Raw genomic sequence first — 27417 nt, forward strand, 5'->3', positions numbered from 1 at the left:
ATATATATATATATATATATATATATATATATATATATATATATATTATAAAATCCTTCAGAAATGGGAAAATAGTTTATTTTTTCTGAATCTTTAAAGATACATCTTTTGGCCAGAAAACATGGAAATAAGGGGAAAAATAGTGGAAAGAATGCAGGGAACTTAGGTGAAAGCAGGTGTACCATGCATGACGCAAGGAATGCATGGAACGAAGTTCTGCTGGAACGAAATCTTTGGAGCCCTTGTAGTTGTGAATAATGGAATACCAGATATCCTCATTTGTCCTCCCGAAGTCTCCCAGCTCAGGTAGACATTTCAAAACTATGTTAACTTATCCTTCGTGACGGAATATAAAGGGGAAACAACTAGAATTTCTTCAAGCGTGTAAATATCGTATAGGTTAGCAGTAAACTCCTGGCGTATCCAATTTTGCTAAATAAACATAAAGCAGTCTTTCGTGTCAGAGGAGGAACAGAGCACCCCGCTGAGGGCAACACAAGACAAGTGGACAAACATGTTGTGTCGACTGTGGTGTTCTGGGCGTCGTGTTGATGGTCTGTCTGGAGGTCGTCTATGGTAGGGCTGAGTGTGTTGTGTGGTTTAGAGGTATTTTGTCGTCACCGCCACTCCCAGTGCTCATACCAGAGCTGCTACCACTCCCCAGTGCTCACACCAGAACTGCTACCATTCCCCAGCGCTTACACCTGAGCTGCTACCGCTCCCCAACGCTCACACCAGAGCTACCACTCACCAGTGCTCACACCCTGACCACCGCAGGATCATTCTGGTGTTAACGGGTTGTGGCAACAGTGTTTTAATCTATCGCAGCTTCTGACAAAACTGTTGCTCTCTTTTTTTGTGGTAATACAACATTGCCTTTACCGTTGATTCGTCCCATTAGCATCATATTTTAGCGGTATTTCAACTGTATCTTCAAGGTTGTGCTCTCTAATGTCCTGGCATTTAAGAAACCAGTTAAATTTTGAATATAACAAAGTCCATCCACAGATTTTTGTGGTAAAAATCTGTTATTTTTTTAAAAAGTGATCTGGATTAAATTCGACAATGCCTGTTAACAAGATCTGGGAAGTTTAACTTTTATTTCCATATTAAAAAAATAGGTCTGGCAATAAATTATTTTCACTAGATGTGATGTGTTCGCTTCTCAATTCCGGAAAGGTATCCCCATATCCCTTAAGCTCAGCCCACTCTACTGCCTCCATTCACGCAAATGAAATGATGAAGGGAGGCGATAAAACAATGCAGAAAAATATGAATGTATTTGTGTGTAAGTATTGTACACACGTGTATCTTTACACGTGTATGTATACTAATATCCACAGAACAAAGTGATTTGTAAGCAAATATAATATTGGAACAAGCCGGGAATCGAACGTGGCTGGTCGAACCCGGCTCCTGGAAATCAAGCTAACCCCCGTACGCCTTAAACCACTTGACCACCATGCTACAAACACCAGGGACCCAATAAGTACACATTCAGTTGAAGATCAAGAGGCGGGTCCTAGAGCTGCAGCTAAACACACGCTCAGCAAGGTACTCAGTCACAAACCTTCAAACAATTACGACCCTCAGCAGCAGTTTGATTCCTTTACCTGTAAAAAAAAGAAAAATTCCATTAAACTCACTGAAGAAAATATCCCAGATAACATCATGAAAAACTATAGAATGCATTATTTTCAGCAAAATTATCTGATGTCTCCACCATTCTTTATTTTTATTTTGTATTTAATTGTTCTTCAGCCATTTTTTCCGTATATGCCAGCATATATCACTCTTACGAAGTAAAATCCTTTCACGAGTCAACCTGTTATCAGTAACCAGAATTCTTACATCATTCCACCAATCACTGGTCTTCCCTCCGGTAACCCCAAAACCTCTGCTGCACACAATCAACAGTCTTAAATCCACTTATTTCAGTCCAGGTCGGATCGAAACGTCATCATTAACATTCAGTCTCTTAACTGCGCATTACTTGTGCATCTCTCACTTTGGCCAACCTTCCATCCAAGAGTTACTCATACCACTCGCTAACCATCCACTGGGAACATACCATCTTCAATTCATTAACTACTAAGTCTTGCAAGCAATGTTGATTTTCGTACCAGTAGTCACTAATGTGCAATAGGGTCATTCAACCTGGAGGTGTATCAAATTCCACTACAGAAGACCGCTTTAACTGTCACAGTCACAACACCATAATTACAGGCGAATATTCATTGCTCTTCTAACATCCCATTGCCACTAACATGACCCATTAGGCTTATACTCACACCCACCTTTCATGTTTAACTCAAAGAGTGCTCGCTCGCGCTCTCTCTTTCTCTCTCTCTCTCTCTCTCTCCTCAGGTAGCACCCGGCCAAATGAATATGCAAACTCCATTACCTCGTTTCTTCACCCATTTAGTCATTAAGATTTCTTTCCTCCCACTATAATGGAAAACTGAAATTTTTCAGATTTCAAATATTTATTTGATGAAATGTTCTTCGGTAAACATAACAAGAGGATCCCAGAAAGGGGTCGAAATATACAGATCAATTAATCTTCCGAGTCTGTCTCCATGCGGGTTATTACTGAGCATTGACAAACGTTCATTACACTTTAGTTATTTATAACAAGAATGTGATGTAATGCCTTAGGTAAGTAACATATTAGGTAGGTAATTATGTGAGTGCCGTAAGGTTGATTGATTTGTGACAAGAATGCAGAACAAAAACGACTTTTATAACGTTTCGCTCAATGAGGACAGAGGCTGTAAGCCTCACGCGAGGAGAAAGAATTAAAAGTGAGTACAGTGCTGAGTACATCGTCAGAGACGCAATGACCTCTGCAGGCAATGCTCGCATGACAAATGTAAAAGTGGCCTTTAGGAATCTCAACAGTCATTCTTGTCACTTTATACAACATATGTCAGGCCCAACGTAGAGTATGGAGCACCAGCACGGAACCCACACCTCATTAAAGCATGTTAAAAAACTAGAGACAGTGCAGAAGTATGCAACTAGACTTGTTCCAGAGCTAAGGGTAATGAGCTACGAGAGGCTAAAAGAACTGGGAGAAACATAACGACATACAAAATACTCAGAAAAACTTAACAAGATGGACAGGCGGGAACTATTCGAGAGGCGGGAAATGGTTACATACAGGCACATTTCCATATAATAAACACAGACGAGTCACAGGGACGTCAGGAAAGTCCATTCTTCAGTCTTGGGGAGGTCAGGAGTGGAATGACTTGGGCAAAGTAATGCAGGCAGGCTCCACATATACTTTTGAGAACAGGTATGACTGGGCTCATGAGACTAGAAAGTAAATAGTCCGATAAGAGGCAAGAGGAGGAGCTAAGAGCTGAGACTCGATCCGTGCAATCACAAACAAATGAATCAAGAAACAAAGACTAAAGACCAATTACATAAGTAAGCTGGAAACTAGTGGCAGGAGGGTGGTACCTGCCAAGGTTTACAACGTTGAAAAGACGACGTTGGTCAGGCAGTGCGTGGGGAGGCTTGGCTCACCACACGGGATCAATGTTGAGGCTAAGCTTTACCATGCATGGTGCGCAGTGCACTATGCTGAAGCTTCCTTTTTGAAATTATAGGAGGAATTTTCTCCCCGAGACCCACAAAGGTCCTTCAAGAACCTACCATAATCCTACAAGGTCCTTCTCCCAGGGGCCTACAAAGGTCCTATAAAAACCTACCATGATCCTACAAGTTCTCCCAGGGACCCCAGAAAAGTTCTACACGATACTTCCCTGGTCCTACAGAGAGACCACTACCTTGCAGACCAATAACGTAGTTACATCTGTCTTCAGGATGGTTCACTGGACAATTAACGCTGCTAGTTCGTCGTTAGGTGGCCATTACAGTGTCAGCAAGTAATTACATAGCAGACTAATTACTCTAAACTCTGCATGAGTTTACTTCTGCCTTTAAATCATTACGTTAAAATCTGCAAGTGCAATATGACCATCTAGCAAAAAGTCTTTAATATTGTTATTTCTAGTAATGAGTTCCGAGACCAACGCCTCTACGGGCCGGCCTGAGACCAGACCTACTAAATTCAACACATTACAGGAACAAAACTATTAGAGAAACGGGAAAGTGTAAACAGAATGTAGACAAATTTTTCCGTGAGGTTTATTTTACATATTCATGAGAAAAATGATGTGTGTCTCGAACTTCCCAGAGTGCAAAATGCTTAACAGACTTCTGTTTTGGGCTTATATCGCAGAAAGGTAGGACCTCCCTGTATAAATGTAAAGATACAGAGGCAATACGAGAGAGAGAGAGAGAGAGAGAGAGAGAGAGAGAGAGAGAGAGAGAGCGAGAGAGAGAGATAGCGAGAGAGAGATAGCGAGAGCGAGAGCGAGAGCGAGAGAGAGAGAGAGATGACGCACTGTGTTGTCATGGTGACGCTCAGAAAGAGGACAGTGGTGCCAACACTGACCCTCTACCTCACCTCTCCACAGTCAGTGTTGCCAAGGGGCATACACTCGCAGTATATATAAGCCATGCTTCTACATATTAGCCATGTAGCTGCATATTAGCCACAGAGTTAAGTATTTGCCATGTGGCTACATATTTGCTATGTGGAAGTACAAGACTATTCGGATTATTAACCTGGAGGGCTAGTTAGCCAGAAAAACTGACTTTTTTCAACTGGTTCATTTTTGTCGTGTTCCCGGGATGCGACCCACACCACTCAGATAACACCCGGGTACGTACTTACTGCAGAGTGAACAGGGGCAACATTATTAATATTATTGTAATCAAGGGGGAAGCGCTAAACCCGGAGGATTATACAGCGCCTGGGGGGGAGGGATGTGGAAGGCATTCAGGCTTAATTCGGGGAACTGGAGCACAGATCCAATTCCCTAAATCAAGAGCCCCTCACCAACATCAAGGAACCTTCCTTAAGGGGAACAGGGGCAACAGAGGCAGGGAAATGTACCCAAACGACTCCACACGGCCCAGGATCAACTCCAGCTACATATATACAGGTTATAAACCCGTAGAAGACAAAACACAGCCCCTATGAGTGGTTCTGAGGGTTATCTTCAAGGGCTTGGTGTCAGACTAGAACTAGGTTGGAAAGGAAATATGAAAAGATTGAGAACCACTCGATAGCAAACAGGAGAGTAAAGGCATGTGTATAGTGAATGTAAATAGAAGGACTCGCCTAGTATGGACCATGGCTTATGAGAAGGGGGCGGGGGGGAGTTCAGCCGGTACACTGGTCTGGGGCCCGGCTGTGAATCTCTGAAGAGGCCCCATACCCATAGACGTTTTAATTTTTCATTTGATTTTTTTTGGTAATTTCAACTATGTTTAGTTCATTCAGAAAAATAATTACTTAAAATTCATTTAGACTGGGGGTCTCAGCCTGCCCCAAGGGGCCCCAAAGCAGTCCTGTTCCGCCCTGCAAAATTTCTCTTGGAGGCCCTGGTATGGGCCAGCAGGTTTACTGCAGTGTTCCTCGTTTCTTATGTTCTTATCTTACGTGGTCATGGGGCAGAAAAGATCAGTAATCTTGCCAGAGTAAAAAAAAAAAAATAACAGGGTTCCATTATCTCACTCGTTTGAGAGTACGATAGCACCTCCCTGGATGGTTGCTGTCTACTAACCTGAATACCAACCTATTTACTGTCTACTACCTTGCCTGTCTACTAACCTGTCTACCAACCTTTTTACTGTATTACCTTGCCTACTATCTACTAACCTACCTCCTGTCTACTAACCTGCCTACTGTCTAACCTACCTACCTGTCTACCAACCTACCATCAACCTACCTGTCTACCACCCTGCCACTATGGAGAGACTTCCTTGATGTAGAATACAAAAACTGCTCCTCAACACTGGCCATTAACACTGATACTGTCAGAAAGACAGGAATCCCAGTTTTATATAAATGCATTGATATGTTTCGCCAATCAGAGGCTTCTTCAGTCCCTGGTGGGCGAAACGTATTCTCAATAATTGCCTTGATATTCCCATACGTGCCTTTTCCTCACACAAACTGAAGAAATATTTACATAAACAATGATATGCTTTGTGTGAAATTTTATCATAACTCTTCTCAGTATTCACAAATTTAATAAGTGTGTATCTCACCTAAACTCGTTTTTGCGTGACTTAGTCTAGTTCTTCTCTATCTTCTGTTAGTCTCTTTCAGAAACAATTTAATAGGTCATTACGATACTTTTTCCTCTGTTAAAAACTACTTCTCTTCCTCATTTCGATGCTCACTTAACCTCTTCAGCAGTGTTCATCAAGTCCTTAAATTTCACTTTCTTCTCCTCTAGAAAATCTGGTTTGTTTAATTTGTATACGATTAAGACCCACGTGCAACAGCTGGGTATCTCTCATTTTGAAATGTTTCGCCTACACTAGGCTTCGTCAGTCAAATACAGAGTCAGGAGGTGTAGTAGTGAAATAAAGATGATGTTATCAGGCCATCAACTTTGGAGAGAGAGTATTTGAGGTGGTCAGTCCCTCAGCCTGGAGAAGAGTTCAGCTCCATGGTCTGGAACTATATGAAGCTGAAGCATGAGAACGTGAGGTGGAAGCTCTCGAAGATATTGCACGGGAGAGGATTCACTAGTACAAGTAATTTGCCCTTATAATCTTCCGATTGCTTTATGGTTCTGGCTTGATTTAACAGTTCTTTGTTTTACCTGTGTGTTATTATTATCAGGCTGTTGTCATCGTTCTCATATTTTCTAACTCGCCTCTATCCTATTATATGATCTGCAGTGATCTCCTCCGCTAAGTATTTAATCAGCTCGTTAAGTTTCGTTCTTCTATGACTGTTTTTTTAATTCATTTTCCTTTTCTCCACAATCACAACGATAACTGCTTGTCATAGGTCAAATGTTGCATTTAATAGTTTAAAATTGTTTGTAGACTTATTTAAAAAACGAACGAACGTATGTATATATATATATGTATGTATGTATGTATGTATGTATGTATGTATGTATGTATGTACGTATGTGTGTGTGTGTGTGTGTGTGTGTACTCACCTAATTCACCTAATTGTGGTTGCAGGGATCGAGACTCAGCTCCTGGCCCCGCCTCTTCACCGACCGCTGCTAGGTCCTCTCTCCCCCTGCTCCATGAGGTTTATCATACCTCGTCTTAAAACTATGTATAGTTCCTGCCTCCACTACATCGCTTGCCAGACTATTCCACTTCCTAACTACTCTATGACTGAAGAAATACTTCCTTGTGTGTGTGTGTGTATGTGTATGTGTGTGTGTGTGTGTGTGTGTGTGTGTGTGTACTCACCTATTTGTACTCGCCTATTTGTGGTTGCAGGGGTCGAGTCATAGCTCCTGGCCCCGCCTCTTCGCTGATTGTTACTAGGTCCTCTCTCTCCCTGCCCCATGAGCTTTATCATACCTCGCCTTAAAACTATGTATGGTTCCCGCCTCCACTACGTCACTTTCTAGGCTATTCCACGGCCTGACTACTCTATGACTGAAGAAATACTTCCTTTATTCATCCGAGTCTTCAACTTCCAATTGTGACCTCTTGTGTCTGTGTCCCTTCTCTGGAACATCCCGTCTTTGTCCACCTTGTCTATTCCGCGCAGTATTTTATATGTCGTTATCATGTCTCCCCTGACCCTCCTGTCCTCCAGTGTCGTCAGGCCGATTTCCCTCAAACCTTTCTTCGTAGGACAATCCCCGTAGCTCTGGGACTAGTCTTGTTGCAAACCTTTGCACTTTCTCTAATTTCTTGACGTGCTTGACTAGGTGTGGATTCCAAACTGGTGCTGCATACTCCAGTATGGGCCTGACGTAAATGGTATACAGAGTCTTGAACGAATCCTTACTGAGGTATCGGAACGCTATCCGTAGGTTTGCCAGGCGCCCGTATGCTGCAGCAGTTATCTGATTGATGTGCGCCTCAGGAGATATGCTCGGTGTAATACTCACCCACAGGTCTTTTTCCTTGAGTGAGGTTTGCAGTCTTTGGCCATCTAAACTATATTGTGTCTGCGGTCTTCTTTGCCCTTCCCCAATCTTCATGACTTTGCACTTGGCAGGGTTAAACTCAAGGAGCCAGTTGCTGGACCAGGCTTGTAGCCTGTCCAGGTCACTTTGTAATCCTGCCTGATCCTCATAAGATTTGATTCTTCTCATTAACTTCACATCATCTGCAAACAAGGACACTTCTGAGTCTATCCCTTCCGTTATGTCGTTCACATATACCAAGAACAGCACAGGTCCTAGGACTGACCCCTGTGGAACCCCGCTTGTCACAGGCGCCCACTCTGACACCTCGTCACGTACCATGACTCGTTGTTGCCTCCCTGTCAGGTATTCTCTGATCCATTGCAGTGCCTTTCCTGTTGTGTGTGCCTGGTCCTCTAGCTTTTGCAGTAACCTCTTGTGAGGAACTGTGTCAAAGGCCTTCTTGCAGTCCAAAAAAATGAAGTCGATCCACCCCTCTCTCTCTTGTCTTACTTCTGTCACCTTGTCATAAAACTCAAGTAGGTTTGTGACACAGGATTTTCCTTCCCTGAAACCGTGCTGGTTGTCAATTATACACTTGTTTCTTTCCAGGTGCTCCACCACTCTCCTCCTGGTGATCTTCTCCATGACCTTGCATACTATACACGTTAGTGATACAGGTCTGTAGTTTAGTGCCTCATGTCTGTCTCCCTTTTTAAAAATTGGGACTACATTTGCCATCTTCCATACCTCACGGAGTTGCCCAGTTTCAAATGATGTGTTGAAGATCTTTGTTAATGGCACACACAATATCTCTGCTCCCTCTTTAAGGACCCACGGAGAGATGTTGTCTGGTCCCACCGCCTTTGAGGTGTCAAGTTCGCATAGCAGCTTCTTCACCTCCTCCTTGGTTATATGTACCGCATCCAGCACTTGCTGGTATACCCCCCTGTTCTGATTTCCTGGAGTCCTACTGGTTTCCACTGTAAATACTTCTTTAAATCTCGTGTTGAGCTCCTGACATGCCTCTCGGTCCTTTCTTGTGAATTCCCCATCACCCTTCCTCAGTCTGATTACCTGGTCCTTGACTATTGTTTTCCTCCTGATGTGGCTGTACAACAGCTTCGGGTTAGTCTTGACTTTCGATGCTATGTCATTTTCATATTGTCGCTGAGCCTCCCTTCTTATCTGTGCATATTCGTTTCTTTCTCTTCGGCTAATCTCTATTTTCCTGAGTTCTCTGTCTTCTGTACCTTTTCCATTTTCTAGTACACCTAGTTTTTGCCTCCCTACACCTTTGGGTGAACCAAGGACTCTTTCTGTTCTTCCCATTATTTCTGTTTCCCATGGGAACAAACCTCTCCTCTGCCTCCTTGCATTTTGTTGCCACATAGTCCATCATTTCTTGTACTGGTTTTCCTGTCAGTTCCCTCTCCCACTGAATGTCTTGAAGGAAGTTCCTCATGCCTGAGCAGTTCCCCCTTTTGTAGTTTGGTTTTTCCCACCCTATTCCTGCTACTCTCTCCACTTGGAGCTCAACTATGTAGTCGAAGCACAGAACCACATGATCACTAGCTCCCAGGGGCCTTTCATACATGATATCCTCAATGTCTGAACTACTCAAGGTGAATACAAGGTCCAGTCTTGCTGGTTCATCCTCTCCTCTCTCTCTGATAATGTCTCTTAACATGTTGATGCATGAGGTTTTCCAGTACCACATCCATCATCTTGGCTCTCCATGTTTCAGGACCCCCATGGGGCTCCAGGTTTTCCCAGTCAATCTCCTTGTGATTGAAATCACCCATAACTAGTAACTTTGCTCCCCCTATGTGTGGTCTCCTGGCCACCTCGGCTAGTGTGTCGACCATTGCTCTGTTGCTCTCATCGTATTCTTCTCTTGGCCTCCTGCAGTTCTGTGGTGGGTTGTACATTACTGCAATTATCATTTTATGTCCCTCAGACTGGATTGTTCCTACTAAGTAGTCCCTTTCGCCCGTGCCATCCATTCCTTCCATTTTCTCAAAACCCCACTGGTTTTTAATGAGCAGTGCCACTCCTCCTCCCCCTCTCCTCCCTCTGTCTTTCCTGAGGATTTGATATCCGGATGGAAAGATTGAATCTGTTATTATTCTGGTGAGTTTTGTTTCTGTGAGTGCTATTATGTCTGGGGATGTCTCCTGGATTCTTTCGTGCCACTCCTCATACTTATTTGTTATTCCATATGCATTTGTATACCACACCTTCAACTTCTTCTCTAAGACTGTGGTCTGGGAGGTGTATTGGGGTTGGGGAAGTGGGAGAGCTGATAAACTATGGGTGGTTGCTGTGGGGGTGGAGTTTGTAATGCAGTGGGTGGGGGCATTGGGTGTGGCATGGGGGTTTTGATTTAGAGTGCTTGGTTGCACTGGGGTTGACCTGGTTGGGAGGCTTCTATAGGAAGTTGTGAGGGAGGCTGTATTTGATCTTCCTGTGTCTGGGATCTCCTGTCTGTCTTCTCCATCCCCTCTCCTCCTTTCGCCTTTGTACCATCTCTCTCAGTTTCTGCCTTTCTTCTTGTGTTCTGTCGCGGTCGAGATACACCTTCCTGTATGCCGGCATGTCCCTTAATCGTGCTTTCTCCTGCAGGATCCCGTTCCGAGTCAATTCTGCCTTGAAGGTCACTTTCACTGGCCGGGTTCTTTTTTTTACAAACCCCCCTATTCTCCGAAAATTTTCCAGCTGGGTCATGTCGTCTTCTCCTATTGCTTTCATGATGCTTTCAATTACTTTTTTTTCCCCTTGTTTTCTTGCTTCATATGTTTCCCCTTCAACTTCCTGGAGCCCATAAACAAAGACTGACCTCACCCTTTCATTCTCCCACTGCATATCCCTGTGTATCCCCTCATTCAATTTGATTTCCTCCATTGCAGCTTTCCTTTCTTCAGTTTCACTAGCTAGTGTACTTGGGCTCAGTGGCCTGTCATTTTCCCTTCTCGGCTTTCCCTGGGCTCTGCTGTGGTCTGTTAGGGCCTCCACATATAGCTTAGCTCTTTCATTTACTACAGTCTCCTCTGATAGAGCTTCTACATGCAGTGTGTGTGTGTGTGTGTGTGTGTGTGTGTGTGTGTGTGTGTGTGTGTGTGTGTGTGTGTGTGTGTGTGCGCGCGCGCCTGCCTAGTTGTACTCACCTAGTTGTGGTTGCAGGGGTCGATCCACAGCTCCTGGCCCCGCCTCTTCACTGGCCGTTACTAGATCACTCTTCCTGCTCCATGAGCGTTATCATACTTCTTCTTAAAGCTATGTATGGATCCTGACTCCACTACATCACTTCCCAGACTATTCCACTTCCTGACAACTCTGTGACTGAAGAAATACTTCCTAATGTCCCTGTGATTCATCTGAATCTTCAACTTCCTATCTCTGGAACATCCTGTCTCTATCCACCTTGTCCATTCCTCTGAGTATTTTATATGTCGTTATCATATCCGCCCTATCTCTCCTGTCCTCCAGTGTCGTCAGGTCGATTTCCCTTAACCGCTCCTCGTAGGACATTACCCTTAGCTCCGGGACTAGTCTGGTTGCAAACCTTCGCACTTTCTCTAATTTCCTTATGTGCTTGGCGAGGTGTGGGTTCCAAACTGGTGCTGTATACTCCAATATAGGCCTAACGTACAAGGTGTACAGGGGTTTTGAACGATTCCTTATCGAGATGTCGGAATGTTGTTCTTAGGTTTGCTAGGCGCCCGTATGCTGCAGCAGTTATTTGTTTGATGTGCGCCTCAGGAGATGTGCCCGGTGTTATACTCGCCCAAGATCTAGGTGCTCCACCATTCTTCTCCTGATAATCTTCTCCATGACTTTGCATACATGTCAGTGACACTGGTCTGTAGTTTAATGCTTAGTATCTGTTTCCTTTTTTAAAAATAGGGACTACATTTGCTGTCTTCCATACCTAAGGTAGTCTCCCTATTTCGATAGATGTTTTGAAGGTTGTTGTTAGTGGTACACATAGCGCCTCTGCTCCCTCTCTCAGGACCCATGGAGAGATGTTATCCGGCCCCATCGCCTTTGAGGTATCTAGCTCGCTCAGAAGCCTCTTCACATCTTCCTCAGTTGTACGTATTGTGTCCAACACTTGGTGTGCCCCACCTCTCTGTCTTTCTGGAGTCCCTTCTGTCTCCTCAGTGAGCACTTCTTTGAATCTCATGTTGAGTTCCTCACATACTTCGCGGTCATTTCTTGTGATCTCCCCTCCTTCCTTCCTCAGCCTGATTACCTGGTCCTCGACTGTTGTTTTCCTCCTGATATGGCTGTACAACAGCTTCAGATCAAATCTGGATTTCGCTGCTATGTCATTTTCGTATTGCCGTTGGGCCTCCCTTCTTACCTGTGCATATTCATTTCTGGCTCTACGACTGCTCTCCTTATTCTCCTGGGTCCTTTGCCTTCTATACTTCTTCCATTCTCTAGCACACTTGGTTTTCGCCTCTCTACACCTTTGGGTGAACCAAGGGCTAATCCTGGCTTTTTTATTTCTGTTACCCTTGGGTATAAACCTCTCCTCTGCTTCCTTGCATATTGTTGCCACATATTCCATCTCATTTATTGACTTCCCTGCCAGTTCTCTGTCCCACTGAACCCTGTGGAGGAAGTTCGTCATGCCCGTGCAGTCCCCTCTCTTGTAGTTTGGCTTCATTCATCCTGCCCTTCCTGCTTCCCTCTCCACTTGTAACTCTACTATGCATTCGAAGCTCACAACCACGTGGTCACTGGTCCCTAGGGGTCTTTTGTATGTAATGTCCTAAGTATCTGCACCACTCAAGGTGAATACTAGGTCCAGTCTTGCTGGTTCATCCTCTTCTCTCTCTCTCTCTCTCTCTCTCTCTCTCTCTCTCTACCAGAGAGAGAGAGAGAGAGAGAGAGAGAGAGAGAGAGAGAGAGAGAGAGAGAGAGTGTCCCTTACGTGTTGGTACATGAGGTTTTCTAGTACCACCTCCATCATCTTAGCCCTCCAAGTTACTCTCTTCATACTCTTGCCTTGGCCTTCTGCTGTTCTGTGGTGGGTTATACATCACTCCAATTATCACCTTGGGACCTCCAGACTGAAGTGTTCCTATTATGTAGTCTCTTGCTTCTCTGTCTCCTCTCTCCAGCTCATGAAAATCCTATTGGTTTTTGATGAGCAGTACCGCCACTCCACCCCCTGTTCCCTCTGTCTTTCCTCAGGATCTGATATCCCGATGGAATGATGGCATCTGTTATCATTCCTGTAAGCTTGGTTTCTGTGTGTGTGTGTGTGTGTGTGTGTGTGTGTGTGTGTGTGTGTGTGTGTGTGTGTATAGAGTTACTGGTTTTAAAGTAAGTTGTCGATAGACACTTGGCCTGTTTTGTGTGTTCACGTATATGTGGTTGCAGGGGTCGAATCATAGCTCCTGGCCTTGCCTCTTCGCTAGTCGCTTCTAAGTCCACTTTACCGCGTGTGTTTATGTATGTGTATGTAAGAATTTACGTTTGTCCATATATATCAATGTTTACTGATCTAGTGTTTAAATACCAGAAATAATGTACTTAATAAATAAACTTATGTACGTAAAATGCATAATTTCAGAGAAATGAGGCATGAAAATGGACCTGGGTCTTAGTGTCTCAATATTCACGTTATTGTGAAATAATTTTGCAAGCCAAATTGTTAGAGGCGGGTGAGGGGAAGCTTCACGCAGACAAGTATGTAGTGATGATATTGGAAATTCCTTTGTGGCTGACGTGTCACAGTCAACAGTGTATCGTGCACATGTTGCAACACAGACAAGCAGGAGCCACGGTAGTAAGCTTGCATTAACGAGCAGCACTTCATCAAGCTTGCATAGCTGTACCACAACAGACACTGCACCATGGTAACATGTATGCTGATTCTCACTCGCAGTGGTGGTGTTTCTCATCCAGAAACACAGAGACTGATCTATGTCGCAACATGACCCACTACTCACAGTGGCGGTGTGTTTCTCATCCAGGAACACAGACTGATCTATGTTGCAACATGACCCACTACACTCACAGTGGCACAGTTACACGAGGGTGGCTAAGGGTAGCCCATTCATTTATTCAGGAGGATGCGGTAAACCTGCAGGGGCCATACAGCGCCTGGACAATAGGAGGTAATCATGGCTGATCTGAAAGAAAGGTAGCTGCAGTTCCTTGGATCAAGATCCCTTCACTAGCACCAAGGCACCGCAGTGAAGGTCTGATAACCTCTATATAGTCTCAGTTATGTATACCTTTGATATACCATTCGTGGTATATGTATAGCTAAAGCAACTAGCAAACAAGAATAAACAAATAAATTACTTGTTTTTGTACGGAAAACCACAAAAACATACTTGTTTTATTTCTTCAGGAATTATTATAAATTTATAAAAATAATGAGATGAAAAGTTTTCTTATGAGACGCTTTACTCGCCAGGGAACAGGACAAGTGTTTCTTGACACCAGACTAGAGAGACGATGATACATAACACGTTATGGGGCACAAGTTCCCCCGTCTTCTAATAACATGTTCATTTTTCCCCTATAATCTACCTTGTCCATAATTACTCTCGCATTTGCTTTATCTGCTTTCGTAAGGTGAAGTCCAGGATCTTTCCTTAATTCATGGTATAACTTAACAAATTATTGAGGACAATTGTGTTGCAGAGGTCTGAGCTTCGCTCTACAACACAATTGTCTTCAAAGATTTGTTAAGTTATACCATGAATTAAGGAAAGATCGTAGACTTCACCTTACGAAACAGACAAAGAAAACACGATAGTAATTATGGACAAGATAGATTATAGTGGTAAAATGTTATTGGAAGACGGGGGAACTTCCGTGCCTCTTAAGTATCCCGTGGCCTATTACCAGCTAAATTTCCATATACAGTAGTGTGCTAATTAGATAGATTCATATGATAGACTTTGTATCAATATCTTTTATCAAGATGCTAAGGTAAAGCTTTATATAATACATTACTCATCAGTATCTTTTAGAGCTAGGCTCTGGCGTTGTCTCTAAGCTCTGAACCTTAGAGAAGTATATTTCTATATCCATCATTCGTTATACCCAGGCACGCCGTGCCCGGCGAGGGCAAATATTAATCAGAATTTATTGTTGATAAAGAAAAACATACAAGGTAACAATCAGTGAAGTGAATGTGAGGCTTGTCACAATCATATTTCACCATCCCGTAGCTCCGTTGGTAGCACACTCGGCTCACACACTGAAGTTCGTAGTTCGATCCCCAGTACGGGTGGAAACCTTAGGACGCGCTTCCGTAAGACACCTGCTGTCCCTGTTCACCTAGCAGTAAAATAGGTACCTGGGTGTTAGTCGACCGGTGTGGGTAGCATCTTAGGGGAAAAAACTGACATTTTGCACGAAATACTCTGCATAACAAGAGGCCTTCTATACACCATGTCACTGATGTTTCCTAGGTCTCTATAAGTTGTACATGTATTTGTAGAAATCAAGATTATTATTAATTATGAATTATTATCCACACTCGTGAATACCTCACTAGGGTTAAGAAAATTTTCATCTCGTTACTGAAATCAGTAGAGAAAGGCTCATCATCCACTGCTTTCCACCTGTAACTAGTATTGACTCCCATGCAAAGCTTCTCAAAATAATTTTTTTTTCTACTCTTACAAAAACTGAGAGGCCCTTAACCCCAGATATCTGCATATTCAAAGATATTAACAGATTAACATACTTCAGATGTGGCTAGATGCAACACAATCAACCACGCGAGATTCAGTGGTTGTTCCCAAGATTAATTGGTTTCTTATAAGAGTCAATGGTTTCACCTAAGAATCAATGATTTCACCTAAGAGTCAATGGTTTCACCTAAGATTTTTATGGTTTTCATTTTCCTACGGCCTATGGGTATCTCTCCTAGGAGTATTGTATTTGGAACATAAAGGCTGTAATAACTCTTAATACAGATACAAGCTGTGTTGGGCTGATGGCCTGAGTGGGCAGGTGGACCATGGCCTGTGTGGGCCGGTGGGTCGCTAACAGCAACAGCAGCTTAGTGGAAGAAGCAATCAACGTGAAAGCCTCACCAAGGCTGGGCTTCGAAGGTAGAATCCCTGAAATAGGTCACTGGTCTGTCTTAGGTAACGTATCACAGAGATTAACACTTACAAACACCAGCACGGCCCACACACCAACGCGGTCGTTAGCAGAGTGAAGCAGTATTTACATGGAGTGAATGCTGCACCCACGCTTCGTTGCATTCTGTTTTCATTAAATAAAATGGGTAACATTAGCAGTGGGCTGCTACCCTACTCAATTTGATAGTTGCACTGTGGGAACACCAGCAGTGGGCGGCTACTTTACACTACCAGCATAACCCGAACCAGCATGGTTTAAGAGCACGACGATCATGCCTGTCACAGCTACTGAACCATTATGATAGAATTACGGAGGCATTGGAAGACCAAAACGCAGATGTGATTTACACAGATTTTGCAAAGGCGTTTGAAAAATGCGACCATGGAGTGATAGCGCACAAAATGAGGGCCATGGGCATTACGGGATTAGGTAGGCAGATGGATTTTCGGGGTCCTCACACAACACAGCAAGTAGTAGTAAACAGAGCAAGCTCCAGCATCAGCAAGGTCAAAAGTTCAGTGCCCAAAGGCATTGTCCTGGTACCTCTGCTGTTTGTCATCCTTATGGCAGACATAGATCAAAACACCCGTCACACTTTTGTATCATCATTTGCAGATGACACTAAAATATGCATAAAAGTCACTACGGTAGAGGACACTGAAAAAATTACAGGAAGATATAAGCAGGGTTTTCGAGTGGGCAGTGGAGAACAACATGACGTTCAGTGGTGATAAGTTCCAGCTGCTTAGGTATAGAAAGAATGAAGAACTCAAAAGGAACACTATATACAAAACTCAAGAGGGTCACCAAACAGAACGAAAGGAACACGTAAAAGACCTGGGAATAATCATGTCAGCTGACCTTTCTTTTAAGGAACATAAGACAAGACCACGACAGCCAGGAAGATGACTGGGTGGGTATTGAGAACTTTCAAAACAAGGGAAATAATGCCGATGGTGACACTCTTCAAATCGCTAGTGCTCCCTCATTTAGAATATTGCTCAGTGCTGACGGCCCCGTTGAAAGCAGGAGAAATATCAGAGCTGGAACAAATACAGAGATCGTTTACGGATCGCACTGAGCCAGTAAAGCACCTAAATTACTGGGAATGCCTGCAAGTCTTGAAATTGTTCTCACTGGAGCGGAGGAGAGATACATGATAATATACACCTGGAAAGTACTCGAGGGCCTGGTCCCAAATCTGCACACTGCCATAACAACATAATGGAATGAGAGATATGGGAGGAAGTGTAAAACAAACCCAATAAGGAGCAATGGTGCGGTGGGGACAATAAGAGATCACTGTATCAACATCTGGGGTCCCAGGCTATTCAACATCTTACCAGAAAATATCAGAAACACAGCTGGAACAAGTGTAGAAGCCTTCAAGAGGAAACTGGACAAGTATCTTCACCAGGTGTCAAATCAACCAATCTGTGATGGATATGTGGGGCAGCGGGCCTCCAGCAGTAACAGCCTGGTTAATCAGGCAAGCACCAGACGAGCCTGGCTCATAGCCGGGCTCTGAGAGTACACTCTCAAAACTCCTCAAAGGTATTTGTTAGTTACATTGTGGGAACACCAGCAGTGGGCTGCTATCCTACTGTATTTGATAGCTATGTAGTGTGAACAAATATTAGTTATGTTTCACTGTCATATTCCATCACACAGGATGGTTTACTACATAAATTTATGAAATCTACAGATATACACGTATATACGCATTGATATACACCCCTATGTATATACACAGATATAAACTATGTTTAAACACACACGCTGTTTATGTACCTGTGTATATATACTTTTGTATATACACACCTCTGATATACACAAAGTGTATATACTTTGTAGCCGTACTGAGATTATATCCTGAAGAAAAATGCCTTTCTTCAGTGTACTAATTTCCCCTGGGTGACCTGGTGTTAGGGTGAGCTTGTGGTGACCTGGTGTCGGTGACCTGGTGGAGGCGACCTATTGGTGGTGACCTGGTGTTGGTGACCTGCTGTTGGTGACCTGGGGTTGGAGGTGACCTGGTGTTGGAGGTGACCTGGGGTTGGAGGTGACCTGGTGTTGGAGGTGACCTGGGGTTGGAGGTGACCTGGGGTTGGAGGTGACCTGAGGTTGGAGGTGACCTGGGGTTGGAGGTGACCTGGTGTTAATTTCAAATCACATCTCTAAGGTATATCTAAGATATACTATATTAGGAATTAAACGCTACGGGAATAACTAAAAAACACAGACGTTAAAGATAAATGTATTTGTAAAACAGAAGTTTGTACAAGATTTACCTATCATTCACAAATTCAAGAGACAAAACAGCAGTAATCCTGCCAGAGTGTATAACGTTTACTTAGCTTCCATTCCATACACGGCAGAAGTGTAACATATCCCTGAGCACTGAGAATTTAGTACTGCCGACGTTTCACCCTTTACAGGGCTCCACAACGAGCGAAACGTTTTTCTTTTCTTCACAGTACTAGCCATTTAACCAGTAAAACATACCTTTAAAAATTCTGAACACTCAAATGAAGTTGAAAGTCATTACGACTAATTACTCTCTCCTTAACAGCTGTAACGAGCACTAATTGAACATTTCCTTCTGGTCCTATATCCTTTCCTAAGTTCATTATCAGTTGCCCCGCTCATAAGATCAATACGGAATAATCGCTTCTGATAATCTGATATAATTAGCAGACCGGGGCACTGCGATGCCTAGGCAGCTCAGCTGCCCATGTCTGAGATTATATATATATATATATATATATATATATATATATATATATATATATATATATATATATATATATATATATATATATATAATATATATATATATATATAATATATATTTATATATATATATATATATATATATATATATATATATGTATATATATAATATATATTTATATATATGTAATATATATTTATATATATATATATATATAATATATTTATATATACATATAATATATATTTATATATATATATAATATATATTTATATATATATAATATTTATTTATATATATAATATATATTTATATATATGTATATATAATATATATTTATATATATGTATATATAAATATATATATATATATATATATAAATATATATTTATATATATATATATATATATTATGTCTTGCCGAATAAGTAAAACTGGTCAATTAGCAAGAACTCGTTTAAAATTAAGTCCTTTCTAAAATTTTCTCTTATACGTTTAAAGACATATTTTTTTTCATTTACGTTAATGTAAAAATTAAATTTTTTTTAGCAAAAGTACCTTAGAAAACATACCTAAATATTATAACTAGCTCAATTTAATTTAGTCTAATCCAACTAAATATATTTTAGATAGGTTTACAATAGCTTGATAATAAACAAACACAATGAAATACATTTTTTTGTTAGGTTCAGAATGATTTTTGCGAAATTACTGCATACACAAATTTTCACTTGCCATATTAGGCAAGATCACTGCTATTTAAGCCAAAATCGCAAGTTTTATATATTCGGCACGACATACATATACATTATATATATATATATATATATATATATATATATGTATATATATATATATATATATATATATATATATATATATTCTTCCTTGAAGCCTTTTTATGCACTTCTCCGAGGCTATGGGTCCCACAATTTACACCAGTGGAGGACCCCATCCTATATATATATATATATATTATATATATATATATATATATATATATATATATATATATATATATATATATATTAAAAGGATTTAGTGGTCTAAAACGTCATGCGTTTTCTCTCACCATGAGGCGGGTTCGACTCCTTGGCTAGTGCAGTGTTGTTATTGATCAATACCACTTGTTCCGTGGGTGCAATAATCCCTCCCTCTCTCATATATGTATATACATATATATATACATATATATATATATATATATATATATATATATATATATATATATATATATATATATATATATATATAAAAATTGAAGGTAAGAAAGTTGACTACTCTTACATCTGGCAGCCACTGCCACATACGTCTAGTAGGCGCTAATCTTGAACCAAAACAAACCAATAAATTGAACACAGACAACCAACTATGATTTATTTATATACTTCTCTTAATTATTAAATATTTCATTAGCCCTGATGAACAACAGTTCGCTGCAAGGGGTAAAAAAATTTCTGGAAGATGTGAATCAATACCGAGCGAGGGACTGGACACACATACCCAGGCGTCAACGTACGATAACCGGTGGTGGGCTCTTGATCCCTTTCCTCGGATCAAACCCATGGTCACCATGCTAATAGGCCACTACGGTGATAGATCGCCATGGCGACAGGTAACTAAGGAAATAGGACACTATGGTAACAGGTCAATATGGACATAGGTCACTATGGTAATAGGTCACTATGGATGTCACTATGGAAATAGGTTACTATGGCAATAGGGTGCTGTCACACCAATAAAAGCTGGGTCTGTTCTTCACTGTTTTGCAAGACATGTTTGTTCACCATTCTGCAACACGTCTGTTCATTGTTTTGCAACATGTCTTCTACAACAGTAACATTAACAGTAGCAGTTGTAGCAGTAGCAGTTGTAGCAGTAGCAGTTGTAGCAGTAGCAATAGTAAAAGTAATAATACTAGCTGTAATGGAGAAAAAATACATCTCAAGAGTCGGGAATAACCAGTCACTATCCTCTTACACGTCCCGAAGAAACTCACAAGGTAAAGGTCAAGAATATACAGAAGACACGCCAAGAGAGGGGCGAAAGAAGGTAAAAGTCAGGTCAGGTCACGAGTGTTCTGAAGATTAGAACATTTTACAATATATCGAGTAAGGCAGAAATCTTGGGAGAGAAAAAAAAATGAGGAATAAGATTTATGTTAGGACAGCGTCTGTGAATCAATCAATCAAGTTTATTCTCTATAAGGATTACAATGCGGGGTTTACAAATTTTGGTTATTGTGTGGTTTACATGTAATAAAATACTAATTACAGAGGGGGACCACTAGGACACCTCGCATGGCTGGCATTTCTGGCTAGAAGGCTAGAAGGGTTAACTAGTTTAAAGGACAGCTATGATCTCTGACATGACAAAAAAAAGAGCGTAGCTAGTGTCAGAAAGAACATTTCTTTTGTGTTCTTTCAGTTGATCAGGAAGTATTAAAAACTAGTAGAGCAGGAACGGGAGTAGACACTGAAAGCATCAGAGACAGGAGAAGAATAAACTAGATTACTACGAAGAGTATTGGTTTGGTGACATACAGATTTGATATTTAGAGGCTGGAGGGTGTTATTAAGATTCTGTAGATTGAAATTTAATGAAGGTAAAATAAAGGCGTTTACGGAATATAATTCGTTTAGAATGGGAATTATGAAACAGAATGACAAAGGCTAGAGAAGAAGCTTGCTGAGGACGCAGATTAAAGACAAACATGAACACTTTCCTGACTCAAGGAATACAAGGTTCCGGTAGAAGGAAAAAGAAAAGCCTGGCAGAGCAGTGGACAAACATTAAACAATAAATTTGATTTCCATTCAGCTGTGAACTTGATACTTAGCAAGACTGTTAAAGGCATCAAGAAAGGGCTGCACGAGACTAGACTAGTCATGTGGCCACCTTTGACATATCGGATATATCTGAAGGGTTTCGAGAGTTTTCTCCCGCAGTCAGGCCCTGGGCCAGGCTTGCCTGGTAGTTTTCTAGTCAACCGGACTGTTACTGCTGGCGAACAGCTAGCCCTCATATTCATCGAAACCTGGTTGATCTGGCACTTGGTGGAGGTACGTATCTATTTTCTTCTTGAAGACTTTTATACTTGCTCTGGCACTGTATCTGACTACTTCTGGTAAGATGGTCCATAGTCAGGAACCACGGCTGTTGATACAATATTGTTCCCACAGCACCCCTGTTTTTCACTGTATTTGACATTTTCTTCCATATTTCTCACTCCAGAACCCCAATGGAAATAAGTAACTGACTTTTTTTGGGTTATCCTAAGTTCTCTACACATATGCTGCTATGTATAATAATCTATGTAACTGTATTTGTGTATACCTGAATAAACTTACTTACGACTAAACTCTCAAGAATCCTCTCCATATATATCATATACAGGTATCTATCTTTTCTCTGCTCCAAAGAGTACATATGTAGGAGCTTGAGGTTTACTACTTTAAATGATGTGGTGGCTCTATGAGGGCCGTAAACGACCTCTACATCTGTTCCAGTTCTCTCTCTCCTTCCCTAAACGGAGACATCAACACTGAGCAAAACTAAGCGAGAGAGCACAACTGATTTGAACAGTGTCACTACTGACAAGTTTCCTTCTTTTGGAAGCTTTCATCATCTACCTCATTTTCTTCGTTTTCGTGTTTTTTAACAGACAGGTCATCAATTATACTCATATTCTTCACATGTTCCTTTCATTCTATTTGGTGAGCCTCTCGTGTTCTGTATACAGTGTCCCTTTTGAATTCTTCATCCTATCCATATCTAAGCAGTTGGAACTTGTCACCACAGACCGTCATATTCTCCATGCCCGCCAGATTTTGTTTACATTTTCTTGCAGTTTTCCTTTGTCTTGAGGCGATTTTCATGATTAATTTGGTACCATCTGCTATAAGTAAAACAGCAAAGGTGCCAGGACCGCGCACTGGGGTACCAAGCTTTTTTTTTGTTTTTAGTTCGCTGATGCTGGATTTTTCTGTTTACTACTGTTCTTTGTATTCTCACTGCCGAAAAGCTGAATTTCAATTTGTTTATTTTTTCCGTTATATCTATCACCCTCATTTTATGTTCAATCATTCCACGATCACATTTGTTAAATGCTTTTGCAAAATGTGTGTATACAACATCTGCATTTTGGTTTCCTTCCAACACCTCCGTAATTCTCTCATAATGGCTTAACATTTGTGACAAGCCTGATCTTTCTGCTCTAAATCCATGCTGGTTTGAAGTGTTCAGGTTATGCTCTTCAGTAAAGTCTAATCACTCTTTCAAACACTTTTATGATGAGTGATATTAAAGCCACTGGTCTGTAATTTTTTGTCAGCGCTCAATTGCCTCTTTTCTACAAAGGAGCTCAGTACTTTTAAAGTACTCCGGTATTTCACCTAGTAGATCTTATCTTTTTCTTGAAGCGATATTGAGTGCTCGTACTAGCAGTACTTAGCGCTTCTTTATAATTAAGAAACTATACAAATCAGGTCCAGGTGCTGTGTAAATAAGCATGCTTTCTATTTATGCTTCAAATTCCACAGAATTAATGTTGATGTCAGTTATGTTATCTGTGCGACCTTCGGAGAGAGAAGCCAGAGAGAGAAGTACGTGCCCTAACAGCACGTAGTAGAATAACTTCGAAATATAGAGGTTAGGAAGAACAGGGGGGGTAGAGACGAACCCATAATAAGACCAAAGGTTAGAGAATACAAGTCACTTTGGAAGAAAAGAGGTAGAATCCACACAAAGGCGAATAAGATCAATGAAGACATCAGTAGGCTCTCTCTTCACTCTTGAAAACAGTGATGGTGGTGGTGATGGCGCTGGGTGATGGTGGTAGTGATGGTGGTGGTGGCCCACTTCCTCTTCCTCACTATGTACCTGATCAATATTCGTCGTCAATAGGAGCGTGCGTTAGGTCACGTTGGAGAAGTGGGGCACATGTGTCGAGCAGAGGGTGGCCCTTAAGTCTGCTGGCGGGACTCTGTTGACCTATCTGCTAAACACACACACACACACACACACACACACACACACACACACACACACACAACCTTTTCACTAAAAAATGTCAATCGACAAGTACTTTTGACCAACGGTAACTAACATGCACTTCCCGTAGTATTTATGTTCTTAGTCATATTCACTCTCTCCCAGACATGTAGTTAAATTCACTCTCTCCCAAATATGTAATCATATTCACTCTCTCCAAAACATGTAATCACATTCACACACTCGGATATCGTCACATTCACTCTTACCCTAATATGCACTCGCTTCCTCACATTCGGTCTTTCTCACATTCAATCCACTCTGTTCCTCACATTCCCTCTCACCCACCACCACTCACGGCGTGAGTGGAGGTGGGGTTTTGTCTAGTGTGGAGTCAGTGGACATCAGTGGAGGCTTCCTTTCATCTTGCCAGGCTGCCTGCAAGGCTGCCTGCAGGGCTGCCTCCATCCCTTTATTATTTCCGTACTGGCAGCATCTGCCTGCCTGTGGTTATAAGAGAGAGAGAGAAAGAGACAAAGAGAGAGAGAGAGAGAGAGAGAGAGAGAGAGAGAGAGAGAGAGAGAGAGAGAGAGAGAGAGAGAGAGACTGGGTACGTAAATGGTTGGGATGCTGGCTGTTGTATTCTGCTGTTGCTGCTGTTGTTGACTGCTGCTGCTGCTCCAGTATACTGAATGTACATATAAATGTCAAAAATTTACCTGACGTCCTTTCGTGTTCATGAGACAAAGAAAAGATCAGTAATCCTGCCAGAGTGTAGAACATTTAGCAGACTTCGAATAGCGAGTCCCAACTACAGGAAGGCTGACCTTCACCTTCTGATAGTGACACTTGACTTTTACTTTTTATCAGGATGAGCTAAAGTTCTCAACATCTAATACTCCCCATCACCTAGTATCATCCATTACCTAGTACTACCCATCATCCAGGAATCATGGTACCCTCTGGCTAGTTGCCAGTCTAAGAACAGTGTCGTTATTCCCAGCCACAGGCATGAGCTGAACCTGTTACTGTCAGTTGTTCAGGGACTCATCTTCCATTCACTATACGCATACCTTTACTCTCCTATGTGCCTTTTAACAGTTCCTGGTCCCTGTAATATTTCCTTTCCAGTCTAAGAGGCCTGGTCTGAGACCAGACCCTGGGAAAGATGATTCCCTGACCCACTAACAGTAACAGGAGGAGCCTCTTGCCTGTTACCTTACGTACTTATGACAGAAAAGAAAAGTAATCTTGACAATGCAAAAAATCAATTAACAGGTTTCCATTTCACACTCATTAGAGAGGAAGGTAGCACCTCCCTGGAAGGTTGTTGTCTATACACCAACCATCTACTGTCTACCAGCCAACCATATACTGTACACCAGCCTAATGAAACTACACATTCTAAAAATAATTACAGGATTAAAATATCTCATGAAGAGAGCTCAGTCACGAGGTATCCTACAATCCGCAGTTATTACTTACTAGTTAATGGATATCTAGAAGCCGGTCCTGTGTCGTAGGCCGCATCCTAGCCTCCTAGGGAAGCACCTCAGCCACAATGCTTGGGTTTCTTGGGTTACTATGGGTTACTAACTCCTCCCAGATTAATGGCACGAAGTTTTTTTTTTTTTTTTATTCGCCGGTATTCTCCCGGCCCGGGTCTTTTCCAAGTAGTGGTGACCCGGCCTTGGCTCCCTATCTGGGGAGTGTCAAGCTTGAAAAACAATAGAGGGCGGCCCCGCTTATACAGCAGGTTAGGTTCTGGGCTACTGCTGTAAAGCAAAAATTGCTGTAAAGTGAAACAGCATTTTTCACTTTCATATGTATATAAAAGCCTGATAACATATTTACACTATCGTATATTAAGTGAGGAAGAGAGTAGGCCTAAAAGATGAATATACAGTACACAAATTACTTACCTTAAAATATTTTCGTCTTTAGCTATTTAAATACCTTCAGCTAAGTGTCGAATCTCGTAGGCTACTATGGATAAGTAGGCCAGCAGGTCGCCAACATCAACAGTCTGGTTGATCAGGCAATTACAAAAGCCTGACCCGTGGCCAGGCTGTGGGAGTAGAAAAAACCTGAAAACTAGTCCCAGGTACACATCACAGGAAGAATCACAGTGTAATGGAGCACTAAAGGCACACGAAAGTAACAAGTGGAAAAGTGAGAAATGAATTGTCAGCTTTCGAACAGAGCGAGTCTAACCTAGTTAAATCAGCCTGCCTGCCTGCCTGCCTGCCTGCCTGCCTGCCTGCCTGCCTGCCTGCCTGCCTGCCTGCCTGCCTGCCTGCCTCTGTCTGTCTGTCTGTGTCTGTCTCTGTGTCTGTCTCTCTCTCTCTCTCTCTCCCTTTCAGCTGAAAAATTATATATTATGGCACTGTAACATCCATCAAAAATTATACAAGAATTTGGAGAAAAATGACACCAACAGAGTATATGGTATGTCTGCAAAGTCTATCCTTAGTTCAGAGGTGCATAATACCAACAAGTTGATGAATAGGACACATGTTCAACACTTAGGCATCTTTAATGAAAGACGTTTCGCCCACCAGGGGCTTTATCTAACATAGAGGCTAGAAATATTGACTTTAGAGTCTTTTCTCACTTGACAATCAAGATAGCGACCGTTGGAATCGCTTAAGTGAAAACCATGAGAAGTGAATCTACATTTCCCGTAAGATCCCATGTTATAACTCGGGATGTGGACCAGGACTCGATGCACGCCCCTTCCTCCCAAGACACCGCACACCTAAAGTGTACGACTCTTCAAGGCGGAGGTGCCTTAAAGTGGGTGAAAGGGCTCTTCACCAAAGGAATTGGTGATATTCTTCTCGACACTGGATTAAACCGGATTATGTCCCATTCTTCAAGCGCTATAAGACGCCACAGCTTTTGTACCTCTATAAATAATAATAATAATAATAATAATAATAATAATAATAATAAATAATTTATTTCAAATGGCATATTTTGATTCGGTTGTAGTTCTATCCTTCTTCCCCCTTGCAACTTATAATTAGACAAAATTTATTGTATACATCAGATGCAATGAAAGGCTTGCCATATACCCAAACTGTGGTAAATAAATTTTAATAATTTTTATACTCCAATTATGTGAAGTTATATCTGAAGTAATTTATCAATCCAGTTTTTAATTAACGAAAACTTTAGTTTAAAAATAATCCACTAAAATAAAACGAGTTTAATGCAAATTCTATAGAACCACAGGTGCCTTCCTGAATGTTCAAATTAATGACACTTTAATTGCAGCTCAGTAAAACTACAATTGCCCACTAAAGCTTTGCATTACGGAATGCAAGGTTGGTGGAGATTCTCAACGTCAAAATCATGACAGCTTTTAACACACGCTCTAGAGAAAATAACTTACAACCTGAGCTTAGATTATACAAACTTTTTTTTTTTAAACATACTGGCCGTGTGCCAGCGAGGTGAAGACCAGAGGTGAAAGTGACTTAAAAAGGGGGATTCACCATCATTCATTTAACAGATGCCTTGCGTTAACTTATGACATTTTTCAACGAACTTACAATAGAGGAAACAATAATTGAAACCTTAT

The 27417-nt window shown here is 41.6% G+C and overlaps 1 long non-coding RNA gene across 2 annotated transcripts in view; it reads right to left on the minus strand.

Annotated features, from left to right (window-relative positions):
• Positions 1-234: 234 nt before the first annotated feature.
• Positions 235-27417, minus strand: part of LOC138854915 (uncharacterized) — a 247771-nt gene continuing 220588 nt past the window's right edge. Inside the window, exon 4 of one of the 2 annotated variants that reach the window (XR_011394078.1) lies at positions 235-1613. This is a non-coding gene — a long non-coding RNA (uncharacterized lncRNA). The remainder of the gene's footprint in view (positions 1614-27417) is intronic. The other variant, XR_011394077.1, reaches the window with a different exon arrangement.

The sequence above is a fragment of the Cherax quadricarinatus genome, chromosome 74 (assembly GCF_038502225.1).
Source record: "Cherax quadricarinatus isolate ZL_2023a chromosome 74, ASM3850222v1, whole genome shotgun sequence".
Classification (NCBI taxonomy): Eukaryota; Metazoa; Arthropoda; class Malacostraca; order Decapoda; family Parastacidae; genus Cherax; species Cherax quadricarinatus.